General features: G+C 43.2%; 1 protein-coding gene across 4 annotated transcripts in view; it reads left to right on the top strand.

The window, feature by feature from the left end:
- The window catches only part of ZMAT4 (zinc finger matrin-type 4), a 197,467-nt gene that overhangs the window by 14,336 nt on the left and 165,129 nt on the right, over window positions 1–18,002 (top strand). Inside the window, exon 2 of one of the 4 annotated variants that reach the window (XM_048513192.1) lies at window positions 3,886–3,979. The exons of the other annotated variants lie outside the window; for them this stretch is intronic. The gene's annotated coding sequence lies outside the window, so the exon portion shown is untranslated. The remainder of the gene's footprint in view (window positions 1–3,885; window positions 3,980–18,002) is intronic. 4 annotated transcript variants of the gene reach the window in all.

Genomic DNA, 18,002 nt, shown 5'->3' with positions numbered 1-18,002 from the left:
AGCACAATTTTTAGTTGTGGATGCTGCCAAAATGTTTCTAATGTGAGTTTAGTTCTCTCTTTTTCCCTTTTCCAAATAATGAACTCTGAGACATGACACTGCTTTGTCCACAGATTGTGCACCTGAGTGTTAGAGTCAATGCCACTGTTTGAGACTTTGTTCTTCGTGGCTCTGTCTGCCAAAGATTCTCTCTTCTCGGTCACCTTGGAGCAAAAGGACAGGCTGGCACTTCTCTTGCTGGTGCTTTTTTTTTGCTTGTTATGCTGATGTGTCTGGTTTCCTCCCAGCAGGAGGACTGCCTGCTGGTAGCTACTGTGAGGCAACGTAACCTGCACAGCCATTGCTCAGACGCCGGACTTGGGTGGCTGTCTGTCTCCTGCCAAAGCCTGCTGTTCACTTATGTGTTTATTAATTAAAAGGGAATAAAGTTGCCGAGAGAGATCCGATTCATAGAATGATGTTAAGTTGGGGAAACGCTCCCAGGGGAACCATCCCTAATTTCTCTCTAATTTTATTGCTGGTTTAATTTGTTGTTCTTAACTGTAATGCTCTCATTTTCCCAGATAGAGGGTTTTGTCCCATTTAATTAAAGGTGGTCACAGACGACCGATACTTGATTATGAAAGCATGACTGTCATGTATAACATCTTTTCAGAAAGGCAAAGTGCCAGATTGCCTCAATGTGAATTCTGTGAATTGGTACAAAGACATAAGAAACCCCACCCGCTTGACTGCAGTAGCCACACTCTGCGCTATATCGCCTTTTCTGCTTTTCCACCTTACCTTTGGCCTTTGCGCCCAGAATCAGTTTCATTATCTTTTGCATGTTTTCACTCTCAGACTTTCTTGTAACTTGGGTAGGGAAGATTTTGGATTTCTCATCTCTGCTGCTTCAATCTGAAAATTCCTGTTTCAGTTTTGTTTCTCTGTTGTGTGAGTCAAACCTTCAAATCTTTATTTTACACCAGTTTCTAATTCCTTAAACTAAAATTTTCCAGCAAGATGCAGGCATTTTTCAGTATTACCTGTGCATCAGTAAGTTGGCATTTTACATTATAAGCTGGGCAGCCTTGCGGATTTGCAGGGGAAGTTCTGGGAATCCCACTCTTCAGGCTCCCACTGGCTAAGGTAAGTGGTGTGCAGGGGGGGAGGCGCAGGGGGTGGGGGCATGGTGGTGGTGGCCGGAGCAGGTGTTGCCCTGGGCGCCATCCCCCCCCCCCCGCCTCTGGGTAATGCCTTTGCAGTGATGGCACAGGATAGGCTCTCCTGGCTGATGGCGAGGTTGAGCCTCCCCATCTCAGTTATCTCCTGGCTGTAACATCCATAGATCATACTTAAGTAATAAGAGCCCTCTTGAAACGGGCTCAAGTCATATAGTGTTTCCAATGTCCAGATAGGGCCTGGCATTCTTCCAACATTTCAATTGATCTCCAGAGAACAGAGAGCAGTTCCTTGGCAGTTTTGGAGCATGGACTCTATGGCTGCCACATCCCTGCTGAGTTCCCCCCCTCCCCCAATTCCATCCTTCTCTGGTTCTGTCTTCAAATCATCAGGAATTTCCCAAACCAGAATTGGTAACCCCAGCTTATAGGCAACTGTGGCATATGGAAGCGGAAAGATGTGGAGAAGGATAATTGGAGGATGTGTGATGCATCTCTGCAGGTCTGATTGTTCTCCTTCTTTCAGCCAATGCCAAGGTATACGGCTGAGGCTTCAGCAAACCCCAGCATTTCAAAGGCCTTTTCATCCATTGCAGCACTAAAGGAAGAAACCTACACTAGAAATTCACAGAGGGCAGCTTCAAAGCGGTATTGAAGAACTCGGTTTTGTGTTATAGGCAAATGTGGTCTGGAGGGAAAAGGCCAAATTTCCCCAGTAAAAGAGCAAAGGAAGCTGAAGTACTTCTGATGCCGGACACCTGTGGTGTGCCGATGTTTATCTGAGGGAATCAGTCCTGCTTTTGTGAAGATTGTTTCCCAGGGATATCTGGAATTTAATCCCTAGATGGGATATTCCCTTCCTCAGAGTTTGCTTTTCATAGAAACTACCTTTGAAAGGAACATGATTATATACTTGCATCTCCGTGGAGTTTGGGAGTTGGGATCAGTGCTTTATGCTTTGCTTACTTCTCTCTCCCCCACTGTTTCAAAGATCAAAACAGAAACTCACACATACATTACTGCAGTCTTCTTGCAATTTTTTTACTCCGGATCTGTTACTGAGCGACCCTTCTCCTTGCAGGATATCCTAACATGCGTCTCTATGCAAAAATGGGCAGCTCTACAGCAGATTGGTTCAGATCTGAATCAATAATTAAGGGAAGCAACAAGTGTATTTCATGGGGACATGTTTTAGCTGTGTATCATTTGTTTTTCTCATGATGTTAATTCTTGGCTGTCACCTTGTGTGCATAGTTAGTGCAGGCCTCATAGGTGCTTATTTCACTTTTGAAAAGTCCCCTGTTTAGTTGATCTTGGGAAAGATCCTAAGATTGGGATCATTTTTTAAAAGGCGAGCTGATAGCTGGAGGTTTTTAAATCCCAGCAAATTTTGCAAAGGGGGATGTGTTTTCTGATCACGACAGCACCCTCTATTGAAAACCCTCGTTATTCAAGCCATGAGCAGAAGAAGACAGGTGATGCCTAGCAATGATGTCACCCTTGGAAGGGAATTAGCAGTGCTGGGATATCACGCATATCATCAGTGGCGTAGCACCCATGGGACGGGGGGGCGTGATGCCCTGGGTGGAGGCGTGGTGGAGGCATGGCTGGGCCATGGAGGGGGCATGGTGGGTGCATTTTGGGGGCGGGGCGGGCAGCACTGCGGCAGGACGCAGGGCTCATGCATGCCCCAGGTGCAGTTTCCCCTTGCTCCACCTATGCACATCATCCATGTTGTGCATTTTGAAAATCTAATGCCTATTAAAGGTTTCTGAAATCTGCATTTTGACAATTTTGAAAATTCTTCCGAGTGGCTGCCACTGAACAGGATTATGAAATGTCATTTCATGTGTATGTTTGAATGATTGCTTGCAGGAATAAAAATGGGCAACACATGTTGTAGTTAAACATGTTGAACATAAATATAGTGTAGTGTCTAAAAAGGGATATGGTTGTTCCTTGGTTCCTCAACTGAAATTCATGATGCTGGGGAGTCCCTGCACAAGGGTGGCAGGGTCAGGTAGAAAAGAGGTGTCTAACTGCATAATCAACCCACCAATTCACTTGTTGATGCTGATCAGGTGCTCCATTTTTGTCCTGTTCAGCTTGGCAGTGAGCTTGAGGAAGTGGCCTTCTTGGAAGGAAAGAGAGGAGTGTGATTACTCGCTGGGAGAAGGAAGAGGGTCATTCCCAAAAGTATCTGTGTGCATACACAACAGGAATGCACAGATGTATTGCAGCAGTTTGCATATGCCTGCAAATGAGAAGCACATTCTTACCATGTATACACTTCTGTTATACTGACACTAAACCTACCCTGTGCAGCTTTAAATTATCCTTAGGAAACCCCCCATCCACCCCAGGTCAATCTCTTACTGCTGCCATAATACTTGATCAAAGGTGCTTCTGTGCTTTCCCTTGTCTGGAACATTCATTTATTCGAAAATGGGCTGGCTGCAGTAGCGGGATCTGTTGAGTGAACTGGCTGTAATGACCAAGAATTTTGTAGCACCTTAAAGACTAATAGATCTATTGTGGTGGAATTTTTTGTGACACAATAAGTCTGTTAAGCTTTAAGATGTCATGAAATGCTCTGCTGTTTTTTGCTGCGTGACTCTGGATTTTTTTTTACTATGGCTATTTATTTAGAAAACAAGCATGCACACACACACACACACCCCTAAACCATGTATTGTCACAGGAGATCTGGTTATACTTCTTCCAGAATATCTACAACCCATTGCAGCAATGGTTACTAGGAGGCAATGAAGAGGGAGATAGATAAGTATTGGAGAGAATGCATGCTGCACTTTTAAAAGGTACGGATTTTGTGCACCATGAATATGCTGTCATGTACATGATTGTATCTTACTGAATAGTTCAGTGTTTCCTGTTGCTGTAAAATTCAGCTTGACATCCAAATGTGCTGCTAGCTCAATTATGATTTCTACTATCCAAATAACATTATTTTCTTTATAACAAATTTTGTGTTCTCCAGTGCCATAGATTGTCCTGCATAAAGATAGTGCTACACCTTCAGAGTGAGTAAAGCATTGCTAAAAAGCACTTCATTTATCCAAAAAGAGAAAACAACATAGGAATCCCCCCCAAGCTCTCACAGTTTCCATATTTTCCATTAGAAAAAATGATACCAAAAGACATTTCTGACTCTGTGCAGGTTGTGCAGGTCTTGCTGGATGTAGTTGGAATGTTCTGAGTTTCTGGGCTCATTTCTGAGTCATAAGTGCTTGCCGTTTAACAAAAGGGGAGTGCTTTTGGAGAGGGTTAGGAATCTGAGCTTTTTTTTTTGTATTTGGTTTATGGTGGCTTGTGTTTTTACTTCCTGATATTAAGTGGTTATTTATTTATGCTCCGCCTTTCTCCCTGATGGGGAATCCAGAGAGGCTTACATCATTCTCCTTTCCTTTTTTAATTGCATTTTGCATTTGCATTTTATTCTCAAAACAACCCTGTGAAGTAAATTAGACTGATTGTGTGATTGGGCCAAGGTCACGCCAGAAGCTTCCATGGCAAAGTAGGAATCTGAACCTGGGCCTCCCAGACACTAGTCTGACACTCTAAACCCTACATTTGATTGGCTTTTATCTTCCTTGCTGAAATAAGCTTCAAGTGCAGTTAAGAGCCAGGATAATTTTTTAAACACATACACACACATGCGCACATACCTGGAGGAGACCATGTAAATGCGGGTGAACAACTTTAAAATGCTTTTCACTGAAGGTAGAGACAGTGATTATCAGCGGACAGGTGCCAGAGAAGAAAAATTTGGATTTATAACCGTTTTTCTCAACCATCAAGAGTCTCAAAGTGGCTTACAGACTCCCTGCCTCAGTCTCCCCTGCCCTCTTGGCACCCCTCTTTCAAAATCCTTTCTCCAAAAGTGCACATCCTTTTTATGTCTGCTTATTTTTCTGAAATTTGCATATTTTATTTAAAATCCAATATCTGAATGTTTATAAATTCTGTCTAAATAGTAGTATAGCCACAGGAGGAGAGCTATGAATAAATGATCAACTGTCGGAGTGTAATGATTGGGAAAACGTGGTGGGAGGCCACTTCAAGAGCCCAAAAGTTCAGCCCCTGGGCTTCGGCAACATTTGCATTCAACTGTCTTTGTCAGTTTCAAGGCCAGCTTCAATAACGATGACTACTAGTCCTACCCACAGAAAGCTGATGTCTAGTAGAACTGACACCAAGTATCAAATGCAGTCTGGTCACTTGTTCTGAGGTAATGATGCACTTGGGTAGTCATTAATATTAACAGCCATACGCAGTCCTCTCCTAGGCACTGAAGGAATATCTGAAGAGTAATTTCTGAAACTCTGGGCTTACCCTTTTGAGCACATCTTGAGCGTACACCGAATTCCAAGCACGGCTTCTGCAACCTCAGGTGCTTGGCTGTGGGATGTCCTACAGAACCTCTGTATCAACTTTTTGTGTGTTGTTACAAGTGCTCCAAAGAGTGTATCAGGAGCATTTTCTTCAGAGGAACTGATCTCTGTTGCCTAGAAATCAGTTGTAATTCTGGATATCTCCACCCCACCCCACCCCCCCACCTCCCGGGAGGTTGGCAACCCTTCCCTGAACTGAGTCACTCTGAAACTTACACACATGTTCAGTTTACCTTCAACTGATGTTGGTGATCTTGGTCATGTCCATTTCGGCCTTTTGGGGCAAGGATTTCAAAATTGTTCTCCCTTCTTGGTTTTCTGTGTGCCCCCCCCCCCCCGATTGTACTAGAATTTCTCCTAACTGGATCAAAAGTAAGGAAGACTAAAATGTTGCTCACAGTGAACTTCCATCTGGTTCAGTCTCCTAATTCCCACAGTGACCAGTCAGAGGTCTTTATTTTTACACCAGTTTTTGTCGCCTTGCATTACATTTTGCTGAAAACTCTATGTATTTTTTATTTTTTATTCATGAATAAACCAGCATTATACCACAATATAAATAACTCACATACATTGTAACAATTAGTTATTATTTATCAGTTTCTTACTAGAAGTCACATCTGGATATTGGTTGCGTTGACTTTACTCTGGGTCATTCACCTTAAGCCTCAGTGAAAAAGGTAGACTACAAATTAAATAAAAATTAAAAATCAGTATCTTTGAAACGGTGGAATACAGAGCGACAAATTGAACAGCAAAAAGAAAAAGAGAGAGAACTGAACTGAACTGACAAAAATATAAATGGATATATAAAAAGAAACCATGTAGAGAACAGTCACTCATCCCTACCTAAATTACAATATTCACTTACTTGTTTAAAGATGTAGAGATGTATATTGACAAGTCAGAGAGAACAGATGGGAATGTGGTGACACTATTATGAAATAACTAGGTCTTATCAAGAGTGTTTTATCTTGAAATGATGGGCTAAAACCATTAGAATTTTCATTCATGATCACAATTAATTAGGACTGCTTTAGAAAAAATGAATTTGAACAAGACCCGTAGACCATTTCTGTTGAAAAGATAGGCGGACTTATTCTTTTATAAAACCATTAAAGGTAGTGACCATTACTGCCACACCTTAGAATAGCGAAATTAATTAACTCATCAGTTATTGCTATAGAGGCGTTTGAAAAGCCACATGAAAAGCTCCAAGTGTGGCTGAAAGGCACGCAGACGTTGCACAGTGCATTCTCAGGAGCAGAAGGCACAATGGGGTGGGCTGGAGGAGCTTGAAATAGCCTGCTTGTGTTTGGGATGTACAAAGATGTGCCTTTTTTTTCTTCTCTGCTGGTGTTACATAGTCATTTTGTTTCACATTTTTTTTCAATGAAGGCCCTCCTTTAAGTCATCTTTAATACCATCTCTGCCTCACTGAAGCAAAAATAATGTTTAAAAGTACATAAATTAAAGGGGGAAGAATCGGTACTAAGAAATACAAAATGGTGTGAAAATGAAGATTTGTGGGTTTGAATTCCCAAAGGCGAGGAGATCAGGTGGCTGGGCAGGAAAAATAAACTGGTCCTGCTCCCACTTGGTGTTGGCATGGTAGCAGGCTCACTCCATTTTTTTTAAAGAACCTCCAATTTGGCATTTTTTTAAATACCCTGGGATGAGGGAAATATCACGGGGCAAAAACCTGCTTTAGGGCCGGGAACCGTGCGAACATCTTGGCTGCACAGGGATATTTTTCTTGCTCAATCCAGGATATTTTGAGTGAGGAAACGACCTGAGTGGACAGTACTGACCTATATGGACTCAGTATAAGGCAGCTTCATGTATTTAATAAGAGGAGGAAGCTACAAGCATCTTAAATGGGGCACTAGCATCACAGAACAGAATCTTCCTGTTCTGGGCAATCACATGAGACTGGAGAACAAATCATATGCCCTTGCAAGTCTCTTACTCCAAGGTCTGGGCTAGTTCTTAGTTATTTCCTAGCCATGAGGTTTTCCCTCTAGGCCTCCAAACTGTTTACCAATCAGCCCAGTGTTGTCCAGTTCCAGGTCTTGTTGCCTCTCCACTCATTAAGAACTGGAGCCTGGACCTTGGCAGAAGTCCAACCTGGGTGCCTGACAGCATAACTGAAGGGAACTGGGAATGCTCCTGATAATTGATGTTGTGAGAAATCAGAAATTCCTTTGCATCCACAAAACCAGTGAAATGAACTGGGAAGGAATGCAGACAATGAATTAGCCAATTAAATCCTGTTACAACAACAAATTTTTAAAAAATGCAGAGATTGCCTGGTCCACAAACCCTGCCAAAACAGATAAATTTAAAAGTGGCTCTGCACCTCCGGCAACATGCTGGGTTTTCTGCAGCTTATCCTGCCAAGCCAGGTCATGGTTCTGTGATCCGGAAGTGAGAAGAAGTGGCTTGCAGCTGAGGTAACCTGGTGTGCCAGATCGACTGCTAATGCCGCAGAAGTTTGCAGAGGACTGGCAAGCCAAGTGTGAACCCCCTGAGCTACCTCTCTCAGCCTGACAATAAAGAAGACCTCTCTTATTTTTGCCTCACTATATATAAATGAAAATGTATCCCCCCCGTGGAGAAAATGTCCAAGGCCATTTCTGCATGGCACAATTATACCAGGTTACAATTGGGATCTTACAATCCGGGTCCATTTTATCCCTGTTTCTCCTTTTGCATGGCTGCCCTTTTCTGTGAAGGAATAGAGTGAAGACCGGGAGGAAATACTCCAGTTTGTCTCTCATGAGTCCAAGTTTTTGTATTTACACTGGAAATGTATCCGCACATGCGCAAACGTCCCTGGTGTCTCGTGTTCTAATTGGCTGCTGTTTTGGGGCAGCAGCAGGAGAAAACAAAGCCCCCTCTTTCCGGTTCTGGAAAGGGCCTGGCGCAGGCCTCAACACGGTAAGTGGCAGCAAAAAACAATGGGGCACAGCCTCACATCACATTCCCACTCACGTTCTCATATTTTTGTGGAAAATGAGATACTTCCCCCCCCCCCCATGCACATCTCTCTAGCTATGTGCTCCAAGCAACCAGTACATGTACAGAAAAGAAAATGGGGACATTTTGGGACTCCACTCCTGATTAACCCAGGTGAAATGGCACCTAGTCAATACCTGCGGGAACATTTCGTGAAGGGAGGACTGCAATGGTTGGTGGCAGCAGAGTTGAAAACTGACATGATGTCATGTGCGGAGATCAGGGGGTGGGCTGGGGAGATCAGGTGGCTGGGTGGGGGAAATAAACTGGTTCTGCTCCCATGGTGTTTGCACGGTGTCTGGTTCAACCTGGGTTTTTTGAAAAGAATTGCCAAACTGGCGATTTTTGAAAATCCCGGGAGGAGGGAAATATTGCGGGGCAAACCTGCTTTAGACCCAGGAACCATGCAAACCTCTTGACTAAACCAGGATATTTGGACCGTGCAACTTATAATAAACATACAGAACAGGATCCACTCAAAACAAATTTCAGAAGCAGAACACAAATTGGAGTGGAGAATAGTTTAAAACTGTGGTTGGGGCTGATACATCGTCAGTGTGAAAGCGGCCATTTTTGTGGGAGAATTTGGGGCAAAGGGGGGCATCTGCCAAGATCAAGCCCTTAATGTGGGAGTGACAACAAATACCTGGAGCAGGGAGACACTGGGCTGGCAAGTTGTCCCTTTTATGCCTCCTTGTTGAAATTCACCATCAGATTCCAATGACTATTCCATTGGTACCTCCTCCCTTTAAAATCATTGTCCTCTTCTTGAAATTGTGATGCTGTAACATTGCCAGCTGGGTCCCTCCTGACATAAAGTACTCCCTTACTTAGCACCAGCTACATTTGCCCTCAGTGATGTGCAGCTTGTGACCAAATTCTATTGGCTGTGTGACAATGTCAGTTTTTGCAGGAAGACTACAGTAATTTTTTTTAAGACACCAACTCAGCAGCTAATCTGGGACCATAAAGAGGCTGCTGGCTAGAGCTCTGCCGCCTCCTGAGGGCATTGCTGCCGCCGCCGCCATGAAAGTACTTGGGAAGCTCCTGTTTCTTTCTTGTGGGTGGGGAGTGATGCTGGAAAGAAGGTAACCGAGGAGTGAATTTTCCCCTTTTTTTCAGACTTCCCCCAAGACTGAGACAGTTTCCAGAAACAAGTTTTTCATAAAATGTGCTCCCCTGGTTCTGCTCAACTCCATTTAAAACCCACCAGTATCCTATTAAAAGCAGGTTTCTAAATAACCACTTGCTGGTTACCTCAGGCAACTAATGTTTTTCCCTAGATGATAGGCAGGAAATTAAGGAAGAGTAGATATCCTTTGTTCACAGATTTACTTTGCGCTGCATCCCATTCCTATTTAGTTCTGTTTCACCTTGGAGAATTTCTAAAAATACATTTGGAATGGGAGTATATGTAGTTGTACAATTGTGCCTGGATAAAACAATGCAAACAAAGCTATTTGGATGCAGTTGTACATATGACTGCACAGTTGCTGTTATTAATTTGAATGTTTTCTCCCTTTGTGTCATCAGTGTGTACATAGACATTGAAAGGGCTGCACTTTTATTGTGGGGTTTTAGCAGTGACTACGGGAATGTGTGTACATCAGTAAAATCCTGCACTGAAGAATTTGGAAGCAGTCATAAGCATGATTACCTCCAGATTGCTTTGTTGGCACTGTTTTATCCATATGCATTAGAAATGTAGAAGGCAGAATACAAGAATGAACTGAGATTCAGTGTGATGTAGTGGTTAGAGTTTTGGATGAGTCTGGGTGACCCAGGTTTGAATCCACACTCTGCCATAAAACTTGATCGGTCACTTTGGGCCAGTCACACCCTTTAAGCCTAACTGTAACAACAACCCCCCCCCACCCTCTTTTATTGGCATATAAATACATAAAATAGCATAAAACTACCCACTAGGAATAGCAGATAGGGGAAGCAGAAAATATGCAAACTAGTTTTAATTGATTGTCCATATGATTAGAAAGGAGCGACTTGGAGATTTCGGATCTTCTTTGCCCTTATTAGGAATGTAGTAATCTGGGGGTTTTTGTCACAGAGTAAGTATTTGAGTTTTCCTTTGTCAGAGGTCAGTAGAGCTTCATTCAAATGGGGTTTGATGAACGTGTCTCTTGAGGATGTATAGAAATTACAGTGTAAGAATACATGCTCGGTGGTCTCTATGTGCCCCTGTGAACATGGGCAGAACCGCTCACTATACGGGATATTTGCAAATCTTCCCTTATAGGTAGCCGGTGGAAGAATGTTAAGTCTAGCTTGCATAAAAACACGCTGAAAGCATGGAGAGGTGAGATTTGAAAAATATGCTGGAAGGAGCCCAGGGAGATTGTATATCAATGGGGAACAAGGTCTCATCGCGTGAGCAAGTATTACTTGTTTCTCCATGTCAACAAGTCTTTGCTTTATTGTTGTAAATAAATACTGTTCATCCGAGTTGCCTAAAGAGTCCAAAGAGATTCCAAGTGTTCTTATCTTTGTTATTATTTGTTAAGCCTAACCTATCTCATAGGACTGTTGAGAGGATAAAATGTAGCAGAGGAAAGTGGTGTAAGCCATTTTCCCCACTGGAGAGAAAGGTATGAAGTAAATAGACAAATATGGGAAGAGGTATTCCTGCAGACAGACTGGGACCTGGTAACTACCATCATATTGGACTGAAACAGCACGTGATGTGCAGGTGCCAAGAGTAGGTAAGAAGAAGCTTGTTGGATTAGACTAGGATCAGTCTAGGCCAGGGGTCCCCAATTTTTTCTGAGCTTGTGAGCACCTTGGGAATTCTGACATAATGTGGTTTGTGCACTCACAAAATGGCAGCAGTGGGAGGCAGAGCAAGCTACAAAATGGCTAGTGTAGGAGGTACAGACATACACACACAACACAGGAAGCCCAAATGCAGGGGACAAAAATAACGATGTTTAAAAATGCACCAGGAAAGAGAAGAGAGAAAATAAAACAAACACTATAGTTGCAACTTGTGCTGAAATCCTGTTATTTTAATCTGCTCAGTCAGATCCTCAATGCTAATTAGAAGCCCTGGTGGGCAGTAGCCCCACCCACTTTCTAAAAATACTTTACAGGTACCAGAAAAGGTGTTGGTGGGTGCCTGTTGTGGATCCCTGGTCTAGGCCAATTATCTTGTTTTCCACAGTGGCCAACCACTTTCCCCCTGTAAAAGAAAAAGTGGCGGGGTGGAGTGGGGGATGCTTTTCAGCAGTCAAACAGCAGGAAGGGAAAGAAGGTAGCACCTTTAAGATCAGCCCCTCCCTGAACTCATTGCAGAAATAGTTTCCTTTGCTTGGGAGCCAGTGCTGGAAAAGGAATGGAAGGGGAACTCTGCTGTAAAGCAGGACCTTGCAGCCAAGTTGTTAGCAGATACTGATTTAAGTGTGACTTTAACAGGTGCAAAACTTCTATCTGTGGCATTTGATGGCATTACTTCTGAAACTTTAATTGTCCAAGTTCATAAACTTATAATTTTATGTATGTTTGATAAAACTGTAAATGTAAATTCTTTATTGAATTTTGTACCTATGAATTTTAAATATGTCCTTTTCCTTTTGCTGATGACTTGTTGATCTACAAGCATAAAATAAATGGGAGAAAAGGAAAAAGGAATGGAAGGGCAGGTGGCATAAGAGTTGATTGAGCAAGGCAGTTTTTATATACTTATGTGGAAGGAAGAGAGAGACAGTTGTCAGCTGGGCTGGATGTAAATTGAATGAATGCACCAAAATGCAGCTGTTAGGTCTAGAACTTAGTGGGGTTTTTTTTCCTAGCTGCGATAACATCAAAGTCTTCACGGCACACCTTTGCTGAAGAAAAGAGTGAAGATGGCCATTGGAAAGCAGTGATGAATGACCGCCTGTCACGGTTGAAAGGAGAGAAGCCACGGGGTCAGCAACAACAGCTCACCCCTGGGGGCGAGCAATTGGGCTCTTGTTCATGGCATATGTATATGTCTGTCCATTTTTTTTGCTGTTGATTTTATGTGATGTATGCCTATTGTACAATTTCAGCCCACAATTTATATGGTATGTGTTCATCATTTGTGTGTACAAAACGTGGGTGTAACTTGTAGGGCTGACTTATTGTTGCAGGAATAGCATTGAAAAAGGTGTACGTTTTATCAGAGCAGTTTGGTGCAGGGGATCCTCCCAAGACAGGTTTTTAAATTAGTGTACATCTCTAATTTATGTGTGAATTTAAAATGGTCTTTTTTTCTTGATGGCACATGTGGAAAACACGGAGTCTTCCTTTTTGGTCAATAGAAGCATTTGATTTGCTCAAGAGAGAAGCAAAACTGAGACAGGGATTTTTTGGGGGGGGGGTGTGTGTGTTGAAACAGCAGGAGCATTGCTCATAGATTGAAAATAATCTGTGTGCGGTGCACCAGTGAACTGTGATTAGCAAAGCTGGAAAGACCAAACTCATATGGGAGTGAGTCCAGTTTGCACAGCCCAAGCCGGGCTTGTGGTTACTGTAGCTTGTTCATGCAGTTCAAGGGTATTAAACATTTCAAGTTGAACAGGAGCTGTGTGAACTCAATTCGGTTCTGAATGAAACATGCAAAGTCAGAATCAACAAGGGATAAAAATAGGGTTGCCAACTGCTTGGAGGAAAAAAAAGTGTCCTGAACCTTTAATTGAGACTTGAAGGAATGTTATTACCAGGTGATGTTATCTACCTGCATGCCATGGAAAGCTTCAACTGAGCATTTGCCCACCCAAAACCTCTATTAAAGGGACAGGACATTTTTCTCTTGCCTGTTGGCAGCACTAAATCTGAAAGGACATTAGGAAAACCCTCCTAATGATACGAGTTGTTTGAAACTAGAACCATATATCTAGAGTGATTGAGCTTTCTTGCAAGAGACCTTAAAACAGAGGCTGGACAGCCATCTGCTGGGGACACTCGACCTTTAGATTCTGGCGTTGGACTAAGCCTTTTTTGAACCAATCTAAGCAATAAAATACACTCGAAGCTCAATAAAAAAGTAAAGTGTGATCTGCTTGCTTGGAAAGTGATCCCCCTGTTGCATCACGGATCCCCTTTCTCCAATTCTTGCTGGATTGTATGCTGATCAGACCTTACTACAGTGACCCAACACATCACTTTGAGTGGGAAGCCTTTCCATGCTGCCAGAAGAAAGCTCCAACAGTCTTCCCGCTGCATGAGCAGTCACAGTGGCTCTTACTAATATTTAGTCTTTTAGTTAAAATACGTGACTGATGCTCTTTGCTTATAATTCCCATGATCACAGAATTTTGAGTTCTGTGGTCCCAGAAGATGTATCTGTGTTCCTTTTTATAGTGGTGGTAGAAAGTGCTGCCAAGTCATAACTGACTTAGGGTAGCCCTGTAGGTTTTCAAGGCAAGAGATGAATAGAGGTGGTTTACTATTGGCTGCTGCTGCGTAGCCGCCCTGGACTTCCTTGGTGGTCTCCCATCCAAGTACTAAGCAGGGCTTAACCCTGTTCAGCATGCAAGATCTGATGAGATCAAGCTATCCTCACCCATTCAGGTCAGGGCTTTAAAAAAATTATTTACCATAATTCTGGACACTTGACTGGCGAATAATGTAATAGGAGGAGGCATAATTTGAACTCAGTGAGAATTAGAACACTTCACCCATTGACTCACCCTAGAACAGTGGAGACGAACCTATGGCACGGGTGCCAGAGGTGGCACTCAGAGCCCTCTTTGCTTAGACACCCAGAAAGCACATGTCGCCCCAGTTTTGGAGCACTCGGACGAATAGTGGCGCATAGCATCTTTTCAAGGAGGCAAGGAGATTAGCGTGAAGCGTGCTGGGCATGCACCCCTGCAGGGAATGATTACTTGCTAAAGAGGTGTGCTGGCGAGGGTGTTCTAGGGGAAGCGGGGTGGAGGTGTTTCATGGGAGAACATTTGAGGGGCATTCCAGGGCAGGAAGCGAGGGGCATGGAAGGGGTGCACTGAGGTGCACTCCCGTTACCGCCCCAGGTGCAGTTTCCCTTGCTCCGCCCCCGGCACTCAGTCTCTAAAAGGTTTGCCAACACTGCCCTAGAACCTTAGGTTTATCTTAGCCAGGCTGGGTAACAGGGGAGGCTTCTCACCCAGGGAGGTAGTATTACAGTAATTGCTTAAATGCCTTGTGAGTCACGTTCATTCCCAAAAGGATTCTCCATCTTAGCTCTTCACCCCCTCGTGCAGTTCTGCCTCCTGGGCTTCTAAGCTGATGTTGATGGGAACTGGCAGGGGCTGATTATGCAGAGCACTTGAGGCAACGAATCCTGTCGAAGTGGGAGGGGAAAAGATTCGGCTTCACTTGTTTCTGAGTATTTGAAGGATGTGCTGGGTGGAGGATCAAAACAAGTAGGTTATGTTTCTTTTCCCAAATTGAATGTTCCCTCTGGACAGTAACAGCATTGAAATTTCACAGACGCAGGATGTGTCCTTGGATCAATTTATTTTTCATTTAAATGTGGATTTCCTGCAGCCAAATATGCCTGCCATGTGACTTTCAGGGAAAAGACGTCACGAAATTGACCATAGAGTGAGAGGGGTGGTGTGTCAGAAGCATTCAGGTGCACCCGAAGCCCTCAGCCATGAAGGTGTCTTCTTATGGCCAGCAGCAAAGATCCAAAAATTGGGGCGAAGCTCTCACAAAATTATTTATACTGCTGTTTGTCCAAAACCCCTGTTGCCATAGCAACTCATGCATTATGGGATGACTGTGTCTAAATTAGAGGGAGGGGAGGAAACCTTTTGTGACTTAATAATACATTAATACAATCTGCCATTCTTGGTTTGCTTTGTTTCAAATGGCTTTTCTGTGGCTGGATGGGCTCTAGCAGGAAGCTTTGCTATGCTGTTTGAGTGAAAGCTGGCCACTGAAGAGAGGTCTGTAGACACATGTTTTCATTTTTAAATAGTATCTTTTCAGTGGATTAATGTGGGTTTCAGGCCTCTGGACTTGAGGCTTTATTTGTGCAAGAGAGCAGGATTGTTGTAGCTGTTTGAATTGCAACTGTGTGAATTCAAACATGAAAAACATATCAAGCTATCCTATTATAACTCACAGTATTGAGTGGAAAAGCTCAGTTTGCTGACAGTGGTCTTCAAGCTCTCTGGCTGAAGTATTTGCTACCCCTGATAGTCATTAACTGGAAATGCCCCAAACCTCAACTTCGTCACTGGTCATATCGCTTTTGGCATCAGAGGGGAGGATGGCTGTCTACAGATGACCAAAAAGGTAGACCAGAGGTCTCAAGACAAATGGACAAGAGGGCACAATTTGCATATGCTAATTTACTGTCATAGATAAGGATGCTGCAAATTTAGCAACAGAGCATGTTACGCAGTCAAACATATTGTGTTCAACTATGACCATCAGATGTGAGTCAATCACCAGATCTGTTCTGTTTGCCACCGAGGGCCAAACTAGACATTAAAATGGCAGCTACTACCATTTTAAAGGGATTTAAAAATTCTGTAAGCAGTGGGGCAAACTGAAGCACTCTTGTTTTCCCACCCTCCGTGAATCTTTTCAAGTGCTGAATTGACCATGGGGTTTGGAGCGTGGGTTTTGGCACTTAAAGAGGGGTGGGGTGGGGTGGGGAGAACACCTCAGCTGCCATGTTGCAGATCTAGCTGGGCCCTCACGGTCTATTTAAATCCTTTTAAAATGGCAGCAACATCTTCAGATTGTGTAGTTTGGCCCTGAATGGCTTGGACACCTGGTGGGCAAGTTTGCATTGGGTTTTTCTTTTTAATTTTTGTGGCAGACATCATAAATAGCAAGCCATCACACACTAAAAGAGAAGAAGAGTTGGATTTATACCCCCCTTTCTCTCCTGTAAGGAGACTCAAAGGGGCTTACAAACTCCTTCCCTTCCCCCCTCACAACAAACACCCTGTGAGGTGGGTGGGGCTGAGAGAACTGTGACTAGCCCAAGGTCACCCAGCTGGCATGTGTTGGAGTGTACAGGCTAATCTGAATTCCCCAGATAAGCCTCCACAGCTCAAGTGGCAGAGTGGGGAATCAAACCTGGTTCCTCCAGATTAAACTACACCTGCTCTTAACCACTATGCCACTGCTGCTCCTAAGATTTACTACCTATCTTGTGTAATTTTACTACAGCTGCCAAAAGTTTACCCACAAGCAAAGTTACTTGTGTTTATTAAAGACTGTGTGTTTGTAAAAACCAAATAGATTAGCAGCCATTAGTGTCCCCAAGCACTACTGAGATGAACACTGAATGACAGGATTTTTTTTTAAAATAGTGTTTATGATTGCACTGTATGATTTGTCACTGATTTAAGAGTCTAATTAACTGATTGCCAGCTGAGTGGAGAAGAATCACAGCAAAGATGTTGGGGAATAGAACTCATCTGGGTTGTGTGTAAAAAGTCAATTGTGGAACACTGCAGAGTCACAATTAGGCTGATGAACGTATGAACAATCAATTGAAAAATTGTCTCCATTTTGTGACTGGTGAACAGGAAATCAGCTGAACCCGAGAGCATTCAAGTGTCTCTGGTCATGCATGCAAATGTTTGTATTATTAATACAAATAGACAGTTTTCCATTGTGTCAGCTCTGTCTATTAACCAGGTGTTGACTTTTCAAGACCTCTGTTTTCTTACAGCTCATCATCTTTAATCTCTGTCACTCCTCAGCCATTAACACACAGCTATTCTATTGATTCACTGTTCTTAGAAAACAGTTACCTATTTGTTTCTAGGCCCAGTACAAGATACTGCCTGTTTGCTGTGGTCCAGGTTGATGCCGTCTCAGGAGTGCCTTTTCTTGAGTCTATTTTACCTATTCAGTTTATCAACCAAAGTCCCGCTCATCAGCTGAAATCACACATTGTTGGAGGTATCATAATAGTTCTCCTCCAGGATCTTCTTGTCCATGGGGGGCAGTCAAGGAGGTGAATGAAAGTGATGGTGCAGTATTCAATGACGCAGGGATCCAGCCCATCACATTTTTTTTCTGCTTAAAACTAGTGCAGCAAATGGCTGGGAACTCTGCTAACTCCAGATTTTAAGCCCTCATTTGGGAAGTCTGCCACCTGCTCCACTAGCTTCATTTGCTGTGGTGTTCAGCACCAGTGGGTATGTCATACCCCTGTGGGCATTCCTGAAGCTTGTGTTCCTGCTACATTTTTCAGTGCCAGCAGTGGAATCCTCTCAGCCATCTTCCACCATCTGTAAGGACTGCAAAGTGATGGGGAAGAGGAAGACCTTATTTATATTTGGAAGGGCTCCACTCAACAGTGATGAACAAGAGAGACTGGAAATAGCCAAATGTTCCTTATTTCTTGTATTTATATGTCTGCCTATGTTTTTGTCAGTGTTTTCCAGTTCTGCAGTGTTAGTTTCTTAGGTTCATTTATGTT

This window comes from Sphaerodactylus townsendi, linkage group LG12 (genome assembly GCF_021028975.2).
Source record: "Sphaerodactylus townsendi isolate TG3544 linkage group LG12, MPM_Stown_v2.3, whole genome shotgun sequence".
NCBI classification, from domain to species: Eukaryota; Metazoa; Chordata; class Lepidosauria; order Squamata; family Sphaerodactylidae; genus Sphaerodactylus; species Sphaerodactylus townsendi.
This window is presented reverse-complemented; position numbering and strand designations above follow the sequence as displayed.